The sequence below is a fragment of the Castanea sativa genome, chromosome 2, assembly GCF_040712315.1.
Source record: "Castanea sativa cultivar Marrone di Chiusa Pesio chromosome 2, ASM4071231v1".
Classification (NCBI taxonomy): Eukaryota; Viridiplantae; Streptophyta; class Magnoliopsida; order Fagales; family Fagaceae; genus Castanea; species Castanea sativa.
The window spans coordinates 1,878,347-1,888,097 of record NC_134014.1 but is presented as its reverse complement, the minus strand read 5'-3'; the positions used below and the strand labels follow the sequence as shown (position 1 = coordinate 1,888,097).

At 35.9% G+C, this 9,751-nt stretch overlaps 1 non-coding gene across 1 annotated transcript; it reads right to left on the bottom strand.

The window, feature by feature from the left end:
• Positions 1-5,775: 5,775 nt before the first annotated feature.
• Positions 5,776-5,971, bottom strand: LOC142626557 (U2 spliceosomal RNA). The gene has a single exon (XR_012842553.1). It is a non-coding gene; the product is annotated as a U2 spliceosomal RNA (small nuclear RNA).
• Positions 5,972-9,751: the final 3,780 nt, after the last annotated feature.

The following is a 9,751-nucleotide window of genomic DNA, read 5'->3' as shown; positions in this document are numbered from 1 at the left end:
GAATGTTTCTGTCACACATGCCATCTTTTAATGTCCACCTCGTCCTGGTTTTCCTCTTCTGGAGGCAGTGTGGGACAATACTGCGGTAAGCTATATACACTTCTTTTTTACATCTAATTTTGTATTTCTGGCTGAGATGTCAAATGCAAAGCTCAAAGTTAAACCAGTTTTGTATTAACAGATACGATTCTTGTGATTGAACCTGATAAGGCTATTGAGTCTAAACAGATCAAAACTTGTGTATTATAAATAATTTACGAGATTATCAAAATGATGCAGCGTAAGAGGCTGTCCAGAAAAAAAAGAATAGATGATTTTTTTGCTGCATTAATGTAGCCTGCTACCATTGCAAGGATGATGGATGCTAATAACGACATTCAATGTGTTACAATTCTCAAGATGATTATGTCTACTGTAGATTCAATATCGAAACATGGTTTAGAGTTTATACACGACACAGGAACATTCTTCTTTAACAAGTGAAAGATTGAAAGTTTCAATATTATGAAGTGATTTGACGATCACCAGTAACAAAAACTACCTGGATCAATTCACCGAGGCCTTCCAGATTTTTTGATATGCAGTTTTGACTCCATCATTGATGGATGAGCCTTATGATAGAATCACAAGAAAAGTTGGAAGTTCTCAAAAGAAGACGCAAGAAACTTTACATTATTCGTAGCAGATTGTTGTGGTATAATACGAATGAAAAGGAACAACATTCTATATAAGACAATCAGAAAAAGGAAGTTGTCCATCCTTTGTTCTTACTTAGACAAATAAACAAAATATATAATTTCTTGAGAAATAATTACAAATTGTTGCCATCCCCGTAGCTCAAACCCTTTCTCCCCAGTCCCTCAAACACTTTGTACATAGGGAGGTGCCAATTCAGCGACAAGGTCTTTGGCAACAAAATATATAATGATTATCTACATCTTGGGATTTTGTAGACATTTGTTGGAACCCACCTCTACTCCTTTTTGTTAAAGTTAACTTCGTTTTAACCATCAGTGTTAGTGATGACAAAGCAAAATTATAAGGGAGAAGTCATGACTTTATTGATGTTTAGGATCCTCTTATAGTTGAGGCCAAAGCAACCCTTTTTGGTTGAATTCGGCCCATTCCATCTACTTTGGTCCACTTGGCATTATTTGGTACACTTCGGTCTTACTCGGTTCATTTGGTCTTATTTAGTCCATTTGATCCAATTCAGTCTTATTCGGTCCATTTAGTCTAGTTCAGTCTATTCGGTCTACTTCGGTCTTATTCAGTCCATTTCAGTTCAATTCCGTTCACTTCAGTCTAATAAGGTCTTATTCAGTCCATTTGGTCCTATTCCGACTACTCGGTCCACATCAGTCCATTCAGTTCACTTCGGTCCAAATTCATGACTTTATTGATGTTTGGGATCCTCTTATAGTTGAGGCCAAAGCAACCCTTTTTGGTTGAATTCGGCCCATTCCATCTAGTTTGTTCCACTTGGCATTATTCGCTACACTTCGGTCTTACTCGGTTCATTTGGTCTTATTTGGTCCATTTGATCCATTTCAGTCATATTCGGTCCATTTAGTATATTTCAGTCTATTCGGTCCACTTCGGTCTTATTCAGTCCATTTCAGTTCAATTCCGTTCACTTCAGTCCAATAAGGTCTTATTCAGTCCATTTGGTCCTATTTCGACTACTCCGTCCACATCAGTCCATTCAGTTCACTTCAGTCCAAATTAGTCTTATTAAGTCCAATTCGTTGCACTCTGTCCAATTGGTCTAACTCAGTTTCACTTTGGTCTTATTTGTACCAATTCAGTCCACCTCAGTCTGTTTGGTTGATTTCGGTCCACTTTTGTCTATTCAGTCCACTTGATCCAACTCAATCCACCTTTGTCCAATTGGTTCACCTCAATCCAACTTAGTCTTATTTGGTCCCCTTCAATCTATTTCGATCCACTCTGGTTGATTTAGTCCACTTATATTTAGTCTATTTTGGATTAATTGAGTCTTAAATTTTCTTCTTTTTTTTTTTTTCCTTTTGTAGGTTGCATTTTCAGTTTTGGGCTGAAATTTTTTTTTTGAGCCAAACTCTTTAGTTTTTGACCTAAAAAAAAAAGGAATTAGAAATTAGAGATAGGGGCTCTAAAAATGCAATAAAAATAATAAATATGCAAAGAATTACCTTAAAATTTCAGTTTCAATAATATAAGTATTATGAAAGTTCAAAAACGTGTAGAAATACATTTGAACGTTTAGACCCCCAAATTACAAATTACCAATTCAAGCTTATTAACAAACGATGTACGTGCGGAAAATGTAGATAAGCTAAAAATAGAATTGATAACAAAATCTAAACCAAATAAAATCACATCCACAGCAAAAATTAAATGGCAATGATTAAGGGAAGAGAGATGCAAACACAAGGACAACACAACGATGTGTTATCGAAGAGAAAACCAAAGTCCTCGGCGTAAAACCTCTCCGCTGCCCTCTAAGCGGTCAATAATCCACTAAAGAATGTAGTTGGGATACATGGATAACAAAAGACCCTCCAAGCCTAATCTACCCAGTGTACCTAAGCTCTCCAAGCTGCTACTTCAACGAGGTTGTGCCGAACCTATTTCTTCTTTAGCTTACCGGATTCCGCTACAGCCCATAGCATCAACCAATGTGAAATTGGTCCCTTCTTAACTGCTTCCCAAAGCACCAAACAACTTTCTCACAAATATGAGTATGATGAAAAAAGGTTTTGGTAATGTACCTCTCAATGATGTAACAATGGAGAGGAAGAGAGTAGAGGAATTTGAAGAGTCTTTATGTGAAGATTATGGATGAGTCAATCTTGTTTTTCTCTAGGGTTTTTCTCTCAAAATTCTCTTTGGAAGCTCTCTACATTTCGTGGGTATAAGGGGTATCTATACTGGGGTGAGAAAGGAATGCGAAGAGTCAAATTTTCCCAAACAGCGCTGGCTAGCAGCTTGGCCTCGCGACTTGACTGAGTCGCGAGTTCAAGTCGCGAGCAAACAAAATGGCCAGACTGGACTTTTTGTCCTGCAGTGCTCCAGTTGGCGTGACTGTTCAACTTCTCAGCATGCTTCACTCGTGTGCATCATCTGGCGGCTTGCAAGTCGCAAGCCACCCGCAAGATCCAGCCGCAAGTCCCTGCTTTACTGCACATTCTTGAACATTTCTTCATACTCTCTCACACATTACCCTTACATGAATTTCACCTAAATACAGGGTTTCTAAGTGCTGAATTACAAGCAAATTGGCACGAAATAAAGCCAACAAAATGGTTGATAAATTTCAACCTTACATATTATACTTATATTTGGGGGGGGGGGGGGAAGCTACGATTCTAAACTTATATAATAATTTAAACTTAATGTAACATGTTATATTTATTTCCATAGAATGAACGTGTACATTTTTTTTTTTATTCTTAATATTTTCAAATTAGTCAACTAATTATAGTATATTTAAAAAAGCCTTTTTAATAACATCATCTCCACTTAATGTGATATATTTAAAAAAGCCCTTTCAAAAGGAGATGCAATGAATGTGAATATGTGATCCTTCCACTTGAAAATTCCTTAGCTTTCCCCATTGGTGAGCTAAACTGTGTCTTCAAGCCTTTTCTGATTGGTCCATATATAAATCATACATATTGAAATTTTGTCAAAATTGAACTTGAAATGGTCCTACAATTTGGCTTAAAAAGTAGACTTGGCAAAAAAATCGGTTGGTCATGTTTGGGTTTAACCTAGTACGGTACAAGTCAAATAGTCAAAAAAAAAAATTCCAAACCATTGGATTGTTATTTATTTTTTTTTATTTTTTTTTAGAAGAAACATCATGAACTTTCATAAAAAAGAAATCAGCCAAAATTGGCTAAATGTACACCAGTAAGTTGCGAAGATATAGACTCCATCCACACAATAGAACCACTAATATGTCTTGCATGTTTAATTAGGTTATAAGTTATAGAGTTGCCTAGTCTACGGTTATTAGAAAAATATATATAATTGAAGGCATTTATTGATAGTTCTACAGAGGAAAACAAATTCTCAAAAGAAGAAGGAACTCCTGTTCACTTCACAAAGTTTTAATAATGATAGGATTGAGATGTTTTTTCAAACCAAATTCACATAATTGCTCCTTAAAAAATTGAAAAATATAACCAAATATTAATTTAAAAAATTTACATGGTACTTTATTTCTAAGAAGTAAAGTACCATTAAAAAAAAAAACCCCAACACCTTCCCAAAAGAAGAAGGAACTCCTGTTCACTTCTCAAAGTTTTAATAATGATAGGATTGAGATGTTTTTTCAAACCAAATTCACATAATTGCTCCTTAAAAAATTGAGAAATATAACCAAATATTAATTTAAAAAATTTACATGGTACTTGATTTCTAAGAAGTAAAGTACCATTAAAAAAAAAAAACCAACACCTTCCCAAAAGAAGAAGGAACTCTTGTTCACTTCTCAAAGTTTTAATAACGATAGGATTGAGATGTTTTTTCAAACCAAATTCACATAATTGCTCCTTAAAAAATTGAAAAATAAAACCAAATATTAATTTAAAAAATTTACATGGTACTTGATTTCTAAGAAGTAAAGTACCATTAAAATAAAAAAATAAATAAAAACCAACACCTACTTGGTTTAGTCATTTAAAAAAAATGACAGTCTCTTAACATGCCATCTCTCTCCTTCTAATACTAGCATCCATTTTCAATACTACTCCCTAATCTCAACTCTCTCTCTCTCTCTCTCTCTCTCTCTCTCTCTCAACATGGATCCACTCTCGGCGGTCCACGACTAGATGATCCGAAACGAGTTGAATCGGATCGTCAGATACAACAACGAGTTCCGGTTCAGATTACTCTAGTACCAATCAACTACACGCCAACTATAGATCAAGTCAAAAAATCTAAAGATTTACTATAAGACATGACCATAAGAAAATATCTTGATGTATTGTATGGCTTTTTTTTTACTAGCAGATGACATGTCTTTGCCATCATTACACAAAGAAGAATATCACAACCTCATTAACTAAATGGAAGGATGAGATATGCACGCCTGAAGCTTGGTGGATTCTTGTAATCAGTATGGTGCTAGTCATACCACACTTCGTAAAAAGATATAGATCCTCGAATTTAAAAAGTTGTACATATCCATGCATTGTTGAGACATCTATTCATGTACTATTGCACTATGAGACTTGTGTTGCACCTCAAGTCAAATGAAGCAACAGGAACTAGGGAGTTATACGAAAACACAATTTTAATTGATTCAACATTGTAAAGGCAACTAGGCAAGAGACTGTCAACGTTTGCTATTTCACTTCACACTCTTCCCCTTTCTTAATTACTAGGAAAGGCTCTGATGACTCTTCTTGTACAATAATGCGTACAACCAGAATTTACATGGTGAGTACAATAATTGGCTTACAGTTCAGACAACTGTTCAATAACTTGTCTGACATTTCAGACAACTCGGATGCTATTGGAATAATTGCATTTATTCGAAGGATGCAGATGCACTCTACATGGATCATTTGACATAGTTGGATGCTACACACATCAGATGGTCAACAATAAATTAAGTTTCAAATACTTGAGCACTTATCAATCAGCATTCTAGAATCAAAATCGTCTCTACCTTCATTCTACACTTTTGATGCGGCTGTCACTAACATACAGAAAGCTTAATGGCTGCAGAAAATTTGGGCCATCCACATAATGCAAATATGCGGAGCTTTGAACTAGAATTGGGTGGGGTGCGCCAGGACCGAGCTATAGTGCAACGCTTGGGCGACGCTAAAGAGTCCCAGTAGCAAGCTACTGTGGTGGGCTCTTCCCCTCAAGAAATAAATTTAATATCGTGTGGGCCGATGACCCACATATCAGATATTAAACTGATAAGAACAGATACTACACTTGATCTTAGCCAAAAGGCCGAGAAAGGTATGAGTGTTTCTGTCACACATGCCATCTTTTAATGCCCAACTCGTCTTGGTTTTCCTCTTCTGGAGGCAGTGTGGGACAATACTGCGGTAAGCTAAATACACTTCTTTTTTACATCTAATTTTGTATTTCTGGCTGAGATTACAAATACAAGCTCAAAGTTAAACCAGTTTTGTATTAACAGATTCGATTCTTGTTATTGAGCCTGATTAGGCTATTGAGTCTAAAACAGATCGAAACTTTGTGTATTATAAATAATTTACGATATTATCAAAATGATGCAGCGTATTGTCCAGAGAGAGAGAGAGGGAAAAATAATAATAATAATAATAATAATAATAGAGAAATTTTTGCAGCATTAGTGGAAGGAAATATAGCCTGTTACCATTGTAAGGATGATGGATGCTAATGACAACATTCAATATGTTACCATTCCCAAGATGATTGTGGCTTCTGCAGATTCAATATAGAAACATTATGGTTTAGAGTTAATTTATACATGACACAATGAACATTCTTCTTTGATCAAATAATAATATCTTTTAAATAATGCATTTTATGAATGTTTTCATTTAAATTTTTAAAGTAAAAAGAACGTTTAAAGTTTTAAACTATATCATTTTTTAACTAAAAATTGTACAAAGTGACCTGATCGATTAGTTTCACATTAACTATAATACAAATTATACTACATATAAGTCTTACAAATCTATATTTATATATAATATCTAAAAGTTGAAGCGTAGTATTTATTGTTGTTACTCTACTTTGGTCCATTCAGTCAATTGGTTCCACTTTGATCAATTCAGTCAATTTAGTCCATTCGTTTCACTTTTCTCCAATTCATTTTTATTTCATCCATTTTGTTCAACTTCGGTCCATTCACTTGGTCCAATTTGTTCTTATTTGGTAAATTGGTCCATGTCGCTCTATTTAGTCCAATTCAAACTTATTCAGTCCAGTTGATCCAGTTCGGTCTTATTAGTTCAATTTAGTCTTATTCTATCCACTTTGGTCCATTCCATCTGCTTAGGTCCATTCGGTCTTATTCCAACCATTCGATCCAATTCTATCTTATCGGTCCATTTAGTCCATTCCATCTAGTTGAGTCTATTCGGTCCTATTCTATCCACTTCAGTCTAGTTTAGTCTATTTGGTTCACTTCAGTCCAATTCAATCCACTTCAGTCCTTTCGGTTCATTTGGTAAACTTCGGTCCACTTTGATGCTATTCAGTCCAATACGGTCACATTTCGTCCACTTAGGTCCATTCAGTGCACTTTGTCCAATTAGGTCCACTTCTATCCATTTGGTTCACTTTGGTCTAATTTGGTCAATTTCGGACCAATTGTGCCTTAAATGTATTCTTTTTGTAGGTTGCTTTTTTAGTTTTGGGTCGATTTTTTTTCCACAAAATTTTTTGGGCCAAACTCTTTAGTTTTGGGCTAAAAATTAGGCATTAGAAATTAGAGATAGAGGCTCTAAAAATGAAATAAAAATAATAAATATTCCAAAGATTATCTTAAAATTCAAGTTTCAATAATATAGGCATTATCAGCGTCACGTCATCAACCTATTTTCAATATTTTCTCCCACCTTTTTGATAATTTTTCTCCATATTAATTTCCTATTTTACAATTACACTTTGGTCCAATTTGGTCCATTTTGGACTAATTGTGCCTTAAATGTATTCTTTTTGTAGGTTGCTTTTTTAGTTTTGGTTTGATTTTTTTTTCACAAATTTTTTTGGGCCAAACTCTTTAGTTTTGGGCTAAAAATTAGGCATTACAAATTAGAGATAGGGGCTCTAAAAATGACATAAAAATAATAAATATTCCAAAAATTATCTTAAAATTCAAGTTTCAATAATATAGGCATTATCAACGTCACATCATCAACCTATTTTCAATATTTTCTCCCGCCTTTTTAATAATTTTTCTCCTTATTAATTTCCTATTTTACAATTATACCTTCTCCAACAATTACACCTTCTCCACCCCTTCATCTTCCTTTTATTTTGACTCTTCTCCTATGAGTTTTTTTTTACTATTAAAGTTTGTTATTTTCTCTTATATTCAATCCATATTTTGCTCACACAAAAAGGTGAACTCTCTCTCTCTCTCTCTCTCTCTCTCTCTCTCTCTCTCTCTCTCTCTCTCTCTCTATATATATATATATATATATATATGTGGGGTCATGGATTTTAGGATTTGGCCGAAAAGCATGGGTGGTCCAGGTCCGAGGAGTACTATCTCCTCGGATAAAGCTAAATGCAAATCTGTTATAGATCCTAATGATCAAGGATGACCTTTCAGGAAGTTCTAATGATAGCAACAAGCATCATGAACATACATGAGGGATAAGGACTCAAAAATAACTAAGGAAAAGCTGCTACCACCGCATTAATGAGGAAGTGACCTCTGAACAGTATTATGGCAACCTTACAGCCACCCCAGAAGACTTTTAGAGGGGCTGATGGAACAAGTATCAGCATAAACCATCAACTGTCCACATGTTGTCCACGTGTAGGGTAAGGATGAAGGGAGAGATGTAATATAAATAAGGGTAGAGATCCCAGAGAAGAGGGAGGATAAAAAAAAGAGAAGAGAAAGCACTATAGCAATCTCAACAACTCCTGTAACCATTGTCATCTAATATATACTAGAACAGAGCTCCTCAGACTGTGCCGAGGACAAACTTTCTCGCACAAACCAAGTTCAATTCTTGTTGGCTCATCATCTAAAACCATATTAACTGTTATTCATGTACTAAAGCTTAGCTCTTTGACCAACTCTCTACAAATTTATTGTACTGGGTTCACTGGGCCAAGATCCCTTACATTTTGGGCTTGGTCTGAAAATCGCGTCCCTACAATTGGCGCCGTCTGTGAGGAGAACTTGTGTGATAGTGAGTGCAACGGTTAAATATGATAGGATTAGACCCCCAGCAATAAGAGTCCTTGGGGAAAGCCATTATGGTGGCCAGTTTATAATGTGAGCAAGTAACTACATAAGGCACACAGTTGTTGTCCTAACTTAGCTTCCGCTCAAGTCTATACTACAACGTACGGATTATACAGGGAGGATTGTCGAATGGGGCACAATTCTGGGGGCTTCTGACATCAAGTACATGCCTTGTACCTCTGTCAAGGACCAGGTCCTCGCGAATTTGGTGGCCTAGTTCGCTAAACTTCCATTAGAGGAAGTGGCAGCAACATATGAGCAATTCAAAGGAGCTTTGCGGTGGGGCTAGTTCTTGAAGGTATATATTGATATCTTATAATCTATTGAAGTGGTTAAACTGAACCTTAGCTATGCTGGGTCCTCGGACCTCCTGCTTTGGGGAAATTAACACACACTGGCATCTTTAGAAGTGGTTAAACAGAACCTTAGCTATGCCAGGTCCTCGGACCTTCTGCTTTGGGGAAATTAACACACACTGACATCTTTAGAAGTGGTTAAATAGAACCTTAGCTATGCCGAGTCCTCGGACCTCCTGCTGTGGGGAAATTAACACACACTAACATCTCTTAAAGTGTTAAAAGAGTCTTTGCTATGTCGGGTCCTCGAACCTTCTGCTAAGAAGAGTCTTAGCTATGTCGGGTCCACAGACCTCCTGCTAAGAAGAACCTTAGTTATGCCAGATCCTCGGACCTCCTGCTTTGAGGAAATTAACACACACTGACATCTATTGAAGTGGTTAAACAGAACCTTAGCTATGCCGGGTCCTCGGACCTCTTGCTTTGGGAAAATTAACACACACTGGCATCTTTAGAAGTGGTTAAA